Source organism: Acanthochromis polyacanthus, chromosome 8, assembly GCF_021347895.1.
Source record: "Acanthochromis polyacanthus isolate Apoly-LR-REF ecotype Palm Island chromosome 8, KAUST_Apoly_ChrSc, whole genome shotgun sequence".
NCBI classification, from domain to species: domain Eukaryota; kingdom Metazoa; phylum Chordata; class Actinopteri; family Pomacentridae; genus Acanthochromis; species Acanthochromis polyacanthus.
The window spans coordinates 21,844,771-21,860,447 of NC_067120.1; the positions used below are offsets into that span (position 1 = coordinate 21,844,771).

At 43.5% G+C, this 15,677-nt stretch overlaps 1 protein-coding gene across 12 annotated transcripts in view; it reads right to left on the minus strand.

Annotated features, from left to right (window-relative positions):
* LOC110966119 (unconventional myosin-IXAa-like) overlaps nt 1–15,031 on the minus strand; it is a 156,368-nt gene extending 141,337 nt beyond the window's left edge. For 8 of the 12 annotated variants that reach the window (XM_051952621.1, XM_051952619.1, XM_022215372.2 and 5 more), the window contains exon 1: nt 3,876–3,894. The gene's annotated coding sequence lies outside the window, so the exon portion shown is untranslated. Of the gene's footprint in view, nt 1–3,875; nt 3,896–14,645 lie in introns of those variants that run through there. The other 4 variants (XM_051952625.1, XM_051952626.1, XM_051952624.1 and 1 more) reach the window with 3 other exon arrangements.
* Nucleotides 15,032–15,677: the final 646 nt, after the last annotated feature.

A 15,677-nucleotide genomic window follows, 5' to 3' on the forward strand; every position in this document is an offset into this window, starting at 1 on the left:
CTGTGTGATCACAGCTTCAATTGAAAATCTGTTTTGTTTTTTTAATTTTGTGGGTTTTCACTCCACTGCAACATCACATTGCTGCTTTCTGAAAGTCAGCATGAGGCACTGAATATGAGGACTACCTGCATCAACACAGACATTCACCGCTAGTCTGCTAACACCAGTAGATTTATTTACAGCACCGACCAAGAGCTCAGTGACAGAGCTGTCTGTGCTTCCTTTAAAGCTCCACCACAAACTCTCACCACATGAAGCACACAAAGATGCACTTAAGATAAATACAGGCATGGAGTGCGTCACAATGTGCTGCAGCAACAACAGCTGATGAGAATGTGATGAAACTTCAAATCAGCGACAGCATCAGGTTTTTCCTTCACTCCACTTTATTTGCTTTGTACTGCACCTTCTTGACTAAAGGGTGGGTCGGAGCCTATCCCGACATGCACTTAATGAAAGGCATGGTAAAAATAAAACCCTCACAATTTCCTGCATTGATAGTGCAGCATAAATCCAACCATCCAGCAGGGTACCTTGACTAGTTGAGGGTTTGGGCCTATTAGTTGAGCTCTACTGGAGGGTCTCAGTCCATGATCTGGTTAACAGGAAGTCAGCAGATCACTACTCTGACCATTCAAGATTTTAAAAACAAGCTGCAAGATCTTAAAATTAATTTAGATAGGTAACTAGTGAGGGGCAGCGAAGACTTGCTTCCATCTGCAGTCTCTGTATGGTTCACTTACTGATAGCAGAAGAAAATGCGCTGCAATAGTCCAGTCTGGAGGAAATAAAAGAATCAGATGATGAGATGAGATATGTAATCCCTCCAGCAAGCTCTGGGTCTACCCCAGGGTCTCGTCAAAATTGGATGAGCCCAGAAAACCTCGAAAGAAAGGCGCCCTGGAGGCATCCTAATCAGATGCCCCAACCACCTCAGCTGATTGAGGAGCAGCGACTCCACTCTGAGCTGCCTCCAGCATAAATGCATGGCAGGGGGCTTCGAGGGTGGGTGTCACTATGTGTTCAAAGGTTCAGTTTAGTGTCCCTGTATGAGCACAATCATTTGAATTAAACTAGCTAAATACAGTCCAGGCTCTGGCAGCAGGACTGTTGTTGCTTGTTAACTAAACAGTTAGCGGGTTACTGCCCTTGGATACAGAATCCATAGGAAGAGCTTCAGATGTTATTTACATCTGACATTCAGAGGCCTTAGGATTGCTATTATTTTTACTACCGATTAATCTTATGATCATTTTTTTGATATTTGACTAATTGTTTATTCTATGAAAAGCCACCAAGTCTAAGGAGATGTCTGCAATTATCTTGTTTTGTCCAAAACACAAAAAAATGCTATTAATTGCGGGCTTCATTAAATCTTCCTGTCAATTCTGAATTATTCTGCTGTTTCTACTTGATTTGTTGGTGGAATGACCCAGTTTCCCCGCAGAAAAATTTCACCTTAAACACGGTCGGCCAACAGACTGCTGGTGAGACCAAATCACTGCACTGAACACAAACGCACATCTTGAAAACAAAAGGCACATCTAATCACACACACACAGTCCACAAGGCGATCTAGACATGTAGCGCAGACGCCGTCTCCCCTCCCCCTCCCTTTTCCCTCCCGCACTCCATCCAGCCACCAAATCCACTTAGAGGCCAGTGTGTGACTCGCTGATTGTTTTCTCTGCAGCAGCAGCTGCTCTGCCTCCCTCTCTGTCTCGGCCACCTAATCAACTGTCAGTCAGTAGGAGAAGGACTAGAGGCTGGAAATTTAAATTTCCCTCAACGATGCAACATCCAGGCTCTCTGATCCTTCATTGTAAAGGCCACAGGGGAGTGTAAGGAACAAAGAATTTAAATCAACGATCCATCAGATTCGCATGTAAATAAATGTTTCTTCTCATTTGTGCAGGTGGTGTGCAAAGCAAGACCAGACGGAGTCAAGAACTGTTGCCTTATTTTAAATCCACACACAGAAAAATAATTTAATCATGATGTATTTTCTCGGAATGCCAAAGGTGAAAACACACAGGCAGTACTGAGACGTGATGCCGTTTGTGGGTTTTGACAAAAATAAGGACAAGAGAGAGAGACCGTCCCCTCACAGTCCATGTGTCATTTGAAAAAACATACAAATCCATTTCCAGTGACTTTCAATGGTGACAGCATCGCCGTTGACCAAATCAGCTTCAAAGGCCACGATGGAGGCGCCACACACTCTCGCAAGCAAATATCCACACTAATGAGACTGAGCTGAGTACAAGCACATCCACAGACACACACTCTTTGACAAAGCAAATCTGAACTTTGATGATGATAATTATTCAGCACAGACACACACCTGTACAACATAACCCTGCAATTAGCGCTGCAGCAGTCATAGCCATGTAGACTGCTGTAGCAGAGAATGAATCCCCAATTTATCATGTTTAATGGAAAAGAAGCAAACTGAACGTGCAAATTAAGTATTTGGAGGTTTCACACTGTTGCTATGGCAAAAAAGGACATTTGAAGATGTGGCTGGGTTTTTGTAAAGCAGACAACTGCAACTGATCTGCTCTTTTTCTGCTTTTATGTATTTTTTCCAAATAAACAATACATTTTTTTTAAAAAAAAGAATGCATTTAAATTGATAGTACAATATGACCGAGTTGAAAATGTGCCAAAGAAGTGTTGGTTTCAGATTTATGTTAATGTTTCCGTGCTGCAGGGAGGCAGGAAGATGAAGCTTGATTGTGCACATAAGTTATTAGTGTGCGTGTGTGTTTGCAGAGCATGTGATGACTCAAAGACCCGTCATTCACACCCATGTAGCCACAGCAGGCCAGCTTTCACACCCTGCTCCAACTAAATTAAATCCCACTGAGCTCACCTTGACCCAAGCTTTTGAACACACGTGCACACACACACACACACACACACAGTCTTCTCACTTACACTGATCACAGCTCGATTTGTACACACACACTCTCTCTGGTGGGACTTTTCAGCGCCGTGACAACAGCCAACCACATTGTAGCTACTCAGAAGCCACGAACCAATCGGCAGCCTCCCTTCGTTCATCACGGACCAATGGGAGCGACCCGTTCGCAGCTCGTTTTTTACATGAGCAGCTTTCATCATTGTTCCAGATGAGACTGTAGTGCTGCTGCTCAGTTCTCCTTGTTATACCATCTGCTGCCTGAGAGGAAACAGAAAGCTTTTCATTAACAGCACAGCTGCAAAAGGCGACTCAGACTCCCTGATGGATAGATACTGTACGTTCCCCAAAAATGATTAACTGCTGCCCCTTATTTGTCGTTCACACATCCATTGAACATCCTCAACTGAACCTTCACACTGTTCGTTTTCAGGTTTCCTTGCTCCGTGCTTCCTCTGTCTTTATTTTATCACATTCTGATACACACAAGCACCCGTTTGTCTCCTTTAAGATACCAACAATGTGGTACTTTCATAAAGGATGCATCTACCCAGCTGACATATTCAAATGTACTGTTCAAAACAAACACAGAGGATCAAGAAAACCAGCATTTGCAAAGGTGAAGCCAGTGATTTTTAAACATATTTTCACCAAAGAAAAAGATTGAAACAATTGCTCGGCTATCTAAACTGAAATTGCATCTTTGAATATCACAGAGCTTTCATCTTTCTGTTTACGGTTTTACACAGTCTGCACCATTTACAAATCAAGAAAGAAAGAAAAAAAAACAACAACTCTGGCACGCCTGGAGATGATCTATTTCTTAGGTACAATGTGAAGGCAGCTCTAAAACGGCAACAGCAAACACCTGAGCAGACGGAAAATATGCCTCAGTTCTTTTAATTTTACTGCGTCCTGTAAAACAGACATAGGATATAAAAATCCCTCTTACCTGGTGCCGCTTCTGAGTTAACAATAACGGAAAAACACCTCAGCGAAGCTCATCAGCAAATGCCCCTTATTGTTACCAACTAGCTGCGTATTGGAGAGCGAGCAAGCGAGTCTGGCTCCTAGCAACTGCTGCCTGACAGGGAAGGTTGAAGAGGTTATGTTGTCACAGGGACCACGAGCTCAAATGAATGAATGATCTGTAGTAGAGAGATGAGGAAAAAAGCCTGAGCTTTGAACGCCTGCACATCCAAACACCAACTAATTGCTTTATTAACATACAAATAATAATGATGACGAAGGAGCCAGAATAACAGAGACGGTGCTGAAAACAAGGCTGCTGCTGTTTATAAGCCAACAAGACAGACATGAACTAATGAGTATCCTAACAGAGAAGGAGAAAAAAAACCATGCAAAGCGTTACTGAGCTGTTTCAGTGCTACAACCAACGATTATACTTTACCATCAATTCCTCAGTTGATTAGTATACAAATTAATTGTAGAAAATGTTGCAAAAGAGCAAAAAATGTTGATCGCAATTCCCCAAACCCAAACATTAAGTTTTGGGAGAGGATTGTTTTGTTCAACCAGAAGTCTGGACAAAGCTAAGACATTCAATTTATTATGATGTGAAACAGAGGAAAACTGCTATTTCTGAAGCTACAAACAGTTTCATTATTCCAGCTAGTGACTACATATAAAGATGGACAAACCCTCCAAGACATCCCTCCTGAGAAGCAGTACTGAAGCTCCATGTGATGCTTCCAGTGATCGCCATCTTGCCCGATTCTGTGTGAGCCATGCAAATACAACTATGGATGGTTTGTATCCCAGATTGTATGCTTTTTTTCCCCCTTTCACTTTCAAGACGCACTGACCTTACAAAGTACAAACTATTGCATGCAGTATGCACACAATTGGGCCATCCTACTTCACCCTAACATTGGGCCTTATGCTTTGACCATTTTGCTCACACGGTCTGTTGGAATCTGTCGTGCGAAATGAGCCGTCATCTGTATGTTCACACTCAGCAGCTTGTTTACACTCGTGTGAGACACTGTGATATAACTGATGCATCTTCCACTGTGCAGAAGACTGTGAGCAGAAAGCCCAGGACAGCAGAATAGTATTTTTTGCATACTGCACTTGACCAACTATGTATTGGGGCATAACAGAACATTTTCTGGCACTCCATATAGTTTGGTAGAAAGGCCTTCACCTGCTACTCAGTGTCCACACTCTTATTTTGGATTAATTTTACGCCTCAATAAAATCTAAATGAGTGTGTTGTATAAAAATCCAAACCCTGCACAGTCGTCATGAACAGTTAATTTACCTATAGAGGCAGAAATAATTTTTAGTAGCAGGTTGAAAACGTGTTTATTTCTGCTGTAAAGTTAGACATTTTAACATGGGGGTCTACAGGCTTTCAGGGACAGCATCAAGTGGCCATTTGAGAAACTGCAATCGGTGTCACTGCTGAACTGGCTTCAGTTTTTGAATGTGAATATTTGCTACTTTTCTTTGTGTGATACTTAACTGAACAGAAATGTTTCATCTGTTATCCTGACAGGACTTAATAATCCATTTGAATCTGAAGCACTTTTTGTTTCAGGGATATTATGACTGACATAATCTTGAGTCATTTTACATATAAAGCAATTATCACTCAGCATAAAGACAAAAACAGTTGCAGCACTACAAGTGTTTATGAAACACAGTGAGACAGAAAACAACTCGTTCTTCTTGTACGTGTAGAAGACTTGATAGTGGCTGGGTATTCACAGAGATTTTTCTAAAAAAAAACCTTTTAAACAAGGTCTGCTTTACTCGCTACAACACAGCAGAGGACGATGGCAGGACGATGAGACAGAGGTGTCCCGCAAGCTGCAGTGTCCGATCTGTCGTGTGACTTTGAGCCACCAAAACACCAGTTTCTACCTGCTATATTCGTATTGTGGCGTCCCAGTTTAGAGTTGCGCACCAAAGTAGGACAGACTGCAAGACAGAGCAACTTTCAGACAACCTTGGCAGAATGACTAAGCTTTTAGAGGCACACAGAGGAAAAAGAGACACGGAAAGAGACAGAAAGAAGCAGAGACAAAAGCGAGTCAAAAGAAAAAGGAGGACAAACAGAGCTACAAAGTAATAGTGCCGAGTATAGGTGGTAATAGGACGTCGAATTTTTGGGATAGATAGCTCAAGAACTGAAGTTGCAACTGTGTTCATTTATCGTTAACCGGAACACATTCTTAGTTACATGCTTTGTAGAATATTTTTAAAATGCTCAAGGTGACTTTAAATGTCTCATGTCAGTGGAAAAAAATGTGATCTGTGGTTTTCATCTAGAAAATTATTACTTAAATCAGGAAATATCTGATCAAATATAAGTTAGAGAAACCCTGGCAAAGCCTCTAATGTATGTGGCAGCTTCTTACAGTTGATAGGATTGACACACACCTGTCAACTAGTCTACCAGAGTTCAGCAAGCAGCCCAGTAAATAGACTAACGTACTACAGCATAAGTGTTGAGATTAGAAACACAGAAGGATTTGGTGCTTCATCAAACTGAGTATGCCACACCCAAGTCCTCTGGTCGCAGACTGCTTTGTTCTGGCTCTGGCCACTACTGTCTCTCTCTCTCTCTCACACACACCACCAACAGCATACTGCAACAAAGCGGTGGCAGACAGTAGGTCACATGCTAGTCTTGCCTGCTCGTCGTATTGTGCATGTATTCAAATTCCTCTCGCGTGTACTGACTGCCAGCGCTCCTCGGCAGGGAGTCATTTGGCTGCAACTACCGATCCCAACCCACAGCCACGGTGACTGAAACCAGACGCTGCCTGCAAACTAACTGACAGCACAAATATGAGACAAGCACTTATTAAAGACAGTAACTCAGCTCTGAGGGAAGTGACATGTGCGTGGAATAACGCAGCCTCCTGAGTCTGCAGGCACTCTGTCAAAAAACTGAACCACAGACACAAGTGAGATGTGACATTATCGGCTGGCTCCGAACCCCAAAATGACACAGGGCTAATTGCAGCGGGGCAAGAGTTTTTCTTGCAACTGAATTACTCTCTCAGGCATTTTTCACAAGCCAAGTCTGGCTGGCTTCAGGGCAGAGTGGCTGGCTGAGCTAGATCTGTCAATCCGAGCAACGGCTCCATCAATCTGCCGTTAACACACTGAGACAAACAATGCAAACGTCAGCATCAGCACACAGACTCAGAGCTAATACTGACCACCTGAACTCACTGAAGGGCTGTGAGTGGAAGTCCAAGCATGTGGTGTATTCTCTGACTGTTTTCCACTTCCTAACCAACACAAATTGCAGCTGATTGCAGGGTTACGAATCTCATATCGGAATAAATAGGAACTTGAGATTTTTCAGCATTTATGCATCACATCCTCCAAGCCTCTTGCCCTTGTTTTCTGTGGGCTCCTCAAACCGAAGTCCAGCTGCGACAGTCGTGGTTTGGCCTCTGGCTCCGCTCAGCTGCCCGACTCATATAAAACATAATAAAAAAACAGCTTCCTGAGCTGATAAACAAGATGATTAATGTGATATTTTATTGATCACTGCAGGGAAAATCCTTCTGCTTAGGCCGAAAGTGTAGTCTGCTGACAGCAGCTGTATGACAGTGACCTCAAGGCTTTTTGGGATTAAGGAGACTGATCAAAGACACTTCAGCAGAACAGAGGACTACTCATTTAATGCTTGCACTGGGGTCATGTTGATCATGTGGATGAGATCTTTGAACACTAAACCACCCAGAAATGGACAAGGAGGGGCAGATAAACTGGTGAAACTTAAAGAAAAATTCCCCTTTCATCCCTTGCATTTGCCTTTTTGCTCATATCAGTTACAGAACACCACAGTCTCCAAGTTAACCATCATTAAAAACATGTAAGACAGGACGAGAAACAAGCAGTCACGAGTTATCTGGAACCAGAAATAGTGGTGAGCACTAAAATTATGACTCAGACTGTCCGCTTTCAGACATGATAGTCCACAGACCAAATTTCTGGTTCAGCTTTGACGTACTGTACTTCAGTTAGCTGTGCACGTAAACCTTTCTGTTAAGCAAGAGATTATGCCTGCAGTTCATAATATACAAATAAAGCGGTTGAGATAATCTTAGATATTCAAGCTAAAAATCACCTGACTGCTTCTGTTAAGACTTGTCAGCAACATTGCCTCTCCCAGATATACATTAATAGAACAGAACATACTTTGAAGCTCTATAATCAACATATTGTGAAAAGGTTTAGTCCTACTTCACTGTTCCCTTTAGCTCATATGCATTATAGCATCTTTTAGCTTAGTTTATTCCAGCGGCAGCCCATTACATCTGCAAATGCTACTCAGAGAATAAAAACAAGACTAAAACCTTAGCTGTACCTTAAAGACAAATGAGTCCTTATAGTGATTCAATCTGCATCTGGGAACTTTGTATCTTGAGTAAAGGCGTAAACATTGGAGCTCATGAAGGAGATTGTGAGCTGGACTGTTTGGGTGTGTCCCAAGTGAGGCTTGAGACAAGCCTAAAGACCAGTTGAAAGCTACGAAGTCTGGACAAACCACATAAAAGTTGTTCCACCAACTTGAACAGATTTGCAGTATTTGACGGTCAGGAAGGAGGAGAACCTTTAAGACTGAGAAAATACACAACACAACATAACGTAGACTGGCCAGGAACCACTGGAGTTCTGCTGGTAGTGTGGGCTCTTAGAGAGCTCAGCAATGACTTTGGTGGCTACAGAATTAACATGCCTGACAGGAATAATAGACAAAACTATAAAAATAGGAAGACAACTAAATGTTCCTTTCATGTGCCTTGGATTCACTGCATTCAGAAACTAGTAGAGGCCTACATACAAAAGCAAGACATAGTCCTAATCCACAGAGACTTTTGGCTGGTTTAAAAGGAATTCCTCAACATGTATCAGTGTCTACACTCTTCCTCTTAATCATCCCTCTTCCTTGTCAAAGTCTCTCTCCCTGTCTCTCCATCTGCAGTCAGTCAAGCAGGACGGAGGGAAGCATAGTGATGCTGCTGGCTGCTCTTTGCCTCGGGCAGTGCCAGGGGACTGATCCATACCCTCACCAGCTGCTGCCTGTTGCAAGAAACACAATTACCTGCTCCGATCCTCTGTGTCAAAATAAGTTGAGTGACAAAACCAAGACACATTTATTTGTACTAGGAAAATACTCTGCCTTAAGCAGCGACAGCCATAGTATGAGGTTAAATGAACAATACAAAGAGATGTGAGAAGCGATAATGGATGCAGAAATTCACAGAGGGCCCGGCTTTGAACAGCTGAAGGAATAACAAACAGCAGCACCCTACGACGAATCAAGCCGTGTTAGAATCAAAAGGACTTCTGCTATCATGCTAAGTATCTGCGCCGGTGACACATTTTGTATCGGTGCAACTCTGTTTGAAGGAGGCGGTGGAAAACGTGAAAGGGATTCTAATATCGTCAGACAGCTGCACAAAAGAGAGGAAGGATTTCTCACCGGCTGTCTTCTTGTTTTGGACGCAGTTTCTTTGAGTGTTATCCTCTGAAGATTATGTAAAACTTAACAAGCAGAATGTGTTTGTCAATTAACCTCGGCCGTGGATGAAGGATTTAAAAAGGAGCAAGTGGGTCTGTGAGAGGCGATGCTTGTCCATTTCAGACTGTGCTCAATGAGGTAAACTTCAGCTCAACAGAGATTCTACCAGAGCCTCCGCACTGTGACCAATCACTTTGAGTCTTTATGTCACAAGACTGTCAGAGGTCAGCAGGTCACCAGGTGGTCCTGACAGTACAAGTGTGTCAGCGGTAACATCTCACTGAGTGATACATCTGACCATGTTACTATTTGGAGAATATGCTTGATCCCTTTCAGAACCTGAAACGTCACAGGTTTTTTTTTTTTAATGCAGCTGTGTGCATGTGAACATCAAAGTCTGTGTATCAGGAGCAGGCAGAGGGTTGACAGGCCAAAAAAATAAAAATAAAAATAATCACCATTCATAACGACGGCGGTGCTGTATTTTGCTTTTATAGAGCAGAAATTTTTGGAGCAATTTATTTTTTACAAGACTGAATCCAGATTAACTTTAATAACATGCCATGTCAAAATACATTCACTGCACCTACTATAGTGTCGAAGGATGTGGTTGGAATTATTTTATTTCTGCTGTCAACAGATCCTATGAATAGACCACCACTAACTATCTATTTGTCTGTCTGTCAGTGCTTTCTGACTTCCTGATCTCCAAGTCCATTCATTCCTTCTGAATATTTCTCTAAACTAGGTCAGAAATAAATATATGTTCATTTTCAAACGGACTAAATTGCTTTCTGAAATAGCCGGGCACTGTGGGTTTTAGCAAACTACTCAGAAAGGGGTGCACAGGGCATCGCATGGGGACTATTTTAAGGTATGGATTAACACGCGCTTGAGGTGCCAGTAGCAGAAAGGTGCAATAATCCACAGTGACTATGTTTGATTCGTGTTTAATGAAAGGGTCTTGCAGTGCAACAGGGCATCTCATATTATTAGTTTTCGGCTTTAAGAATGCAAATATTAGTGGTTAGGCTCAATAGATTGTTTCTTTCTCTCATTTTGTGGCATTTATTGACAGAGAGAAGAATTCTTTAGATGAGAAGATCTTTATCTCTAAACATCAGCAACAAATGTCACATTTTTGGTGTCCAAAGACATGTCAGTATCCCTGCCATTTGAGGCCTCAGATGACCATAATGCATTGCAGCCACATGACTGGCTGCATTTGAAAGAGGGCAAGGAGACCTTTTTCACCTCTGACTGCAGCTCACCTCTACAACACCAAAACCCCACAGCGCAACGCAAGCGGATCAGTCTCTGGGAGTTAGTGAAAGGTGCTGTGGGAAATCACTCACTGCAGTATAAGCAGATGATAAAGGCTAAGGGGGGAAGTAAGCACTACTTAAATATGGCTTACAACACAACTGGAATCCATTTTATACTACAGATTCTTTTAAATTCAGTTATTCTATCTTAAAAGGTGTGAGAAAATGAATGGTGCTTCTTCAAGATTGCATAATCCATGAGAAAAACAAACAATTATAAAAAACTAACAACAATGGAAACCTAATTACTTAATGTAGTATTGTCTCAAGTCTTCTTCTCCATGTCGGGACAAAGACAGATATTTAAGATGCCTCACATAGACACACCACCTCCGCCACCATTCTGGACGGCTCTATAAATACACCTGCTTAGAGATGCACGTCGCTGTGCTGACATGCTATGTGAAACACTGACCTCATCCTGGTATTGTCTTACATGAAGCCTTGAGTGCTGCAGCAGCATGACTTGACTGCCAAGGCAAGGACGGCGGCAATCAGCTTCTTGCGACAAAACAATTGTTCAAACGGTCGACTTGAACAGAAATGAAGGTCAAAAGGCTTGTGGAGTCAGTTGATTTTCAGCAGGAGATGGGCTCTTTAGCTCGTCCCTAAATCTGCTGATGAGCTTATCTCTGTGATCTAATACAGACATCATCATCAGAGCTTGTAGCTTATGATAAATCTCTGAGAAAAGTGATTGTATGTCAGTTAATGTGAAATAGGGTCAGATATGAGATCATGCTGGCCGGTTGTTTTTCCCTCAAAGGAATAAAGACGTTGCTCGTAATGACTGGCTGGTGGCGTTTAGGTGAGGACAGCTCCTGGTTAACGTTGGAGAAGGAAACCAAATCACAGATGAGACTCTGGCTGTGAACCCCAGACTTTGGAGTCGAAATCCAGTGCTTTCTAAGCCCACCATCCACCGGACTACTCTCCCTCTGGTGCAGCGAGGTTGACTGTATCTGCTAAGAGTGCATGAATTGGTGCAAACCACCTCCGTTTGTGCAGGCTAGTGTAAATAGATTAAGACTGACGACAAAAAACATTCAAAAACAGAGTGGAACAACTTTCAAGTGAATCTGCTGTGGTGTGAAAACAAAGAAGACCAAGGACAGGATTTATGGTAGCAGACACATGATTTTAGCATGAATTCAAATGCAAATTACAATTGAATTCAGCAGCTGACTCAGGTAATTTAGCCACAACATTAAACCACCAGCCTAATTGTCTGGGTGCCGCTCATGCTTCCAAAGTCACATCCACCTTAATGCCAGGACCCCAGGTTACACAGCAGAACACTGATTTGTAACAACATGATCAATGTTTTATGCTTTCCCCATCAGTGGTTTTAATGTTGTGGCGGATTGCTGTATATTTATGCACAATAATTTTGCATTTGTATGCTGTGAGTGCAGACATTTTACCTGATTAATCAGAAGTCATTTGGCACTTTTGCATTGAAATATCCAGAAATTTGGCTTGCTAACCATTTCCCATCAATATTACTATATAAACACCTCATTCTAAACTACGTTTCATCTTCGCCTTGTTCCAAACCAAGCAAACAAGCTGCAGATGTAAAAGCACTGATACACTGGACAGTAACCTTGGCTGTTTCTGAGAGCAGAGGTTGTATAAAGAAATAAAGAGATGAATAAATATGAAGTAGATTTATAGTCAGAAACCTTTTTTCACATTATATTAAGCTTTAGTGGCATTAAATCTCAGTGGAGGAGCTCCAGTCATCCGGGATATGATCACAGCACTTTCTTTATATAAGGTAGGATTCATAAATAATGAAAGAACAGCTGACAGCAGACCTGTGTCAACGTATTTGGAAAATGGGTCCCAGTGGTTCAGATGGGCACGTCATGATGCTGAAAGAATAGAAGAGGCTAAAGAAAAAGCCAAATATAGAAAGCACTGGCAGAGACTTCAAACAGCTGCAGAAAATGGATTAAAGGCTTCCGTTCCCTATGAATTATTAAAATGAACAATTTATCTCATTCAGCACCCTGAGCCTCGCATGTGATTACTGTTGTGATGTTTAAAGTGAATGTGACTGGGCGGGGAAAAAGTCACTGTGATGCTCTTCTTCTGCCACGATGGCTTCATCTGTCACACGTGTAAAAGCGAGGCTGCTTTAGAGCTTCTCCGTGCTCACCAGAACATTCGCTGGGCAGCTGGAGCTGTCAAAGCGATGTTTTCAGTTCTGCTCTCAAGGGCTCTGCCACTTACATAATAACCTGAATGAAATGTTAATGTCAGCAAAGTTGACATCGCAACAAGGGAATTCTCCAACTGAACCAGCAGCATAGTCAGACAGCTCAACTGCATATCACCTCGAGCTGGTGAGATGCGCTCATCTGTCTCGGCATTTCAAAATAATGCCGTTATCTCTTGGCCTTAAAGTGATGTCACTGTGGAATTTCATCCAAGTTGCCACAAGCTGTTGGAGTCTCATCCCATGCTGCAACACATTCACCTCAGAGCCACAGGAGGAGGAGGGTGGGACGACTCTGGAGGCTTTTGAGGCTTGTGGACAGAGAGCTTGGGGGCAGTGGTGGTCTAACTGAGGCCAAACAAGCTTGTTTTAACATGTCAACCAACTAACTCCATCTCCACCTGAACGTAGGTCACTCTGGTTTCTTTTAGCCTCTAAACTGAGTGACTGTGTCTCATCAATGCGCAGATTAGTGTCTATCAATCTACATATCTGTTCTAGTCTGGTTCTTAATGCTCTATTGCTCGTATTGTTAGTCATCTAACATGTCGTCGCTTCTTTTAGCCCTCCTGGCCTCTCATTCCTCTTAGTAAATCCTTTTATTTTGTAAAACATTTGGGAGCAACGACCGTTTTAAAGCCCCCAACCAATAAATGTTGACTTGACTCTTTGTGTCCTCTGTGATTAAAGAGGTTTTTGCTCAGATCCCCTCATGTGCGGACTAGTTTCATCTACATTTTGAGATAAGCAGAGCTGCAGCTGGTGATTACTCTCATTATGGGATAAGCTGTTGATTATGTAAATTCCCAGATTTGCCACAAATTTACTGAAATCAAAATGACAGAAGAAGAAGATCACCAGGAAATGAAGCTTTGGTCTCCTCTATAGCTGGTTTGTTTTTTGGGGGGGATCTGCAGGATCTTACAGCACTGACCCTACTACCACCACCATGCTGCACTAGAAGAACACAGCAGCTCCACATCCTAAGAGGCAGCAGTGTGATGCATTCACGCGAAAAATGTCACAACCGTCCGTCTCAGCTCTGTGAGGAAAGGAGGAAAGGACACACAAACCACAGCCCACACAACACAACAAACCATCCTGAGCCTCAGCCTTCCTCTGCGACAACCAGCCCAGCAGGATCAGCTCTGGATGGATCTACACGATCCATTTCTATCAGTGCGTCACGTTCACTGCTGCACCACCGTGTCAGTCTCCACGCACACACACTGCGGCCCAGATGTGGTGTCCAGCACACGCCAGGCAACATCTGCAGCTGCACATTTACGCATTATGTAAGAAAACGGCGTGACATTTATCCGAGGCGGCGGCGGCGGCGATGGAGGGGTGGGTGAGGGACGCACGGAGGGGAAGGGAGGCTGGAGCCCTGGGTGCGTACAGGGCTGCTGGAGGTTGGGGGGGGGGGGGGGCATGTCGATTCGTTTCTGTCACGGTAAAAAAAAATAAAAATACATTTTTAAAAAAAAACGTGCTTGTGCGCCGCGGTGTTGGATTTGAAGCGGGGCTGCAGATGATGAGGTGACAGACAGCGAGCAGCCCTCAGGACGGAGAGCGGTGACATTCACCAGAGCTGCTGCTGCTGCTGCCGCCGCTACTGACAGCACAGCGCCAATACTGCCAATGAAAAGGACGCCTTACCTCCTCCACCGTGCCTTCAGTCCCGCTGCTCCGTAAACCTCCCCGCTAGGAAACCCGCTTTTCTGACGAGGAAGAGCAGGCGAGCCGTGCGCCTCCTGACCAGAAAAACTCTGCTCAGTGTGCCGCAGGGAGAAGCTGTCGTGCGTAACAGTCCGCACCGCTCCACTCTCCAAAAAGCCGCCGCAGATATGATCCGTTGTTTGTTTGTATTTTTTGTTAGTTTCCCGTTCTCTGTGTGTGTCGTAGTCCTGAGAGCTTCTGTTGTGGGTCCTCCCGTCACGTCGCTCTCCTCTCCTCTCCTCTCTGCTCTGCTCACTCCGTTTTTCTGCGCGTCCGCGGTCGCCGCAAGTCGCTGGCTTACTGCCGCGCGTGTACCGGCTTGCGCGTCCACGTCGGTGGTGGGGTGGGAGCTTTTATAGCAGTGATAGGGGTGGGTTGGGTGGGTTGTGATTTTGGGAGGACTCTGCTGTGGAATAGCAGGAATTGTTTTCAACTGGAGAAGTGGTGATTGAATTTGGATTTCATGTGTGTGTGCGCGAGGTTTTTATTGTTTCTTTTTTTTTTGCAGGATCTGATAGCGGCCGGTGTCATTCAGCACATGACTGACAGGAGGGTGGGGTGTGGCCAGCATTGCCACCACCCCCACCACACACACACACACACACACACACACACACACACACACACACACACACACACACACACACACACACACGCATGAATCAGAGAGTAGCCTTTAAGATCTGTAATGTGATTTTCTGCTAGCTCTGTTGACACATGTATACAAATGTTCACTCCAAAATCCACACCAGTGTTGCATTCACAATAGCACACTTGCTTCTAAGCTTCATTTAGTTTTCTAGTTTATTCTCTCATAGCCATGCAGCCGTGCATGTTCAGGGAAAAGAGGAACAAGGGCTGAATATTCGTGGAAAAACTGCATTGCAATGTTTTGTTTTCATCAGAGGTTTGGTCCAGACGAAATGATTAGTCCAGAATAATTGGGGAGAGTTTGTAGGAAAGTGCATCCGC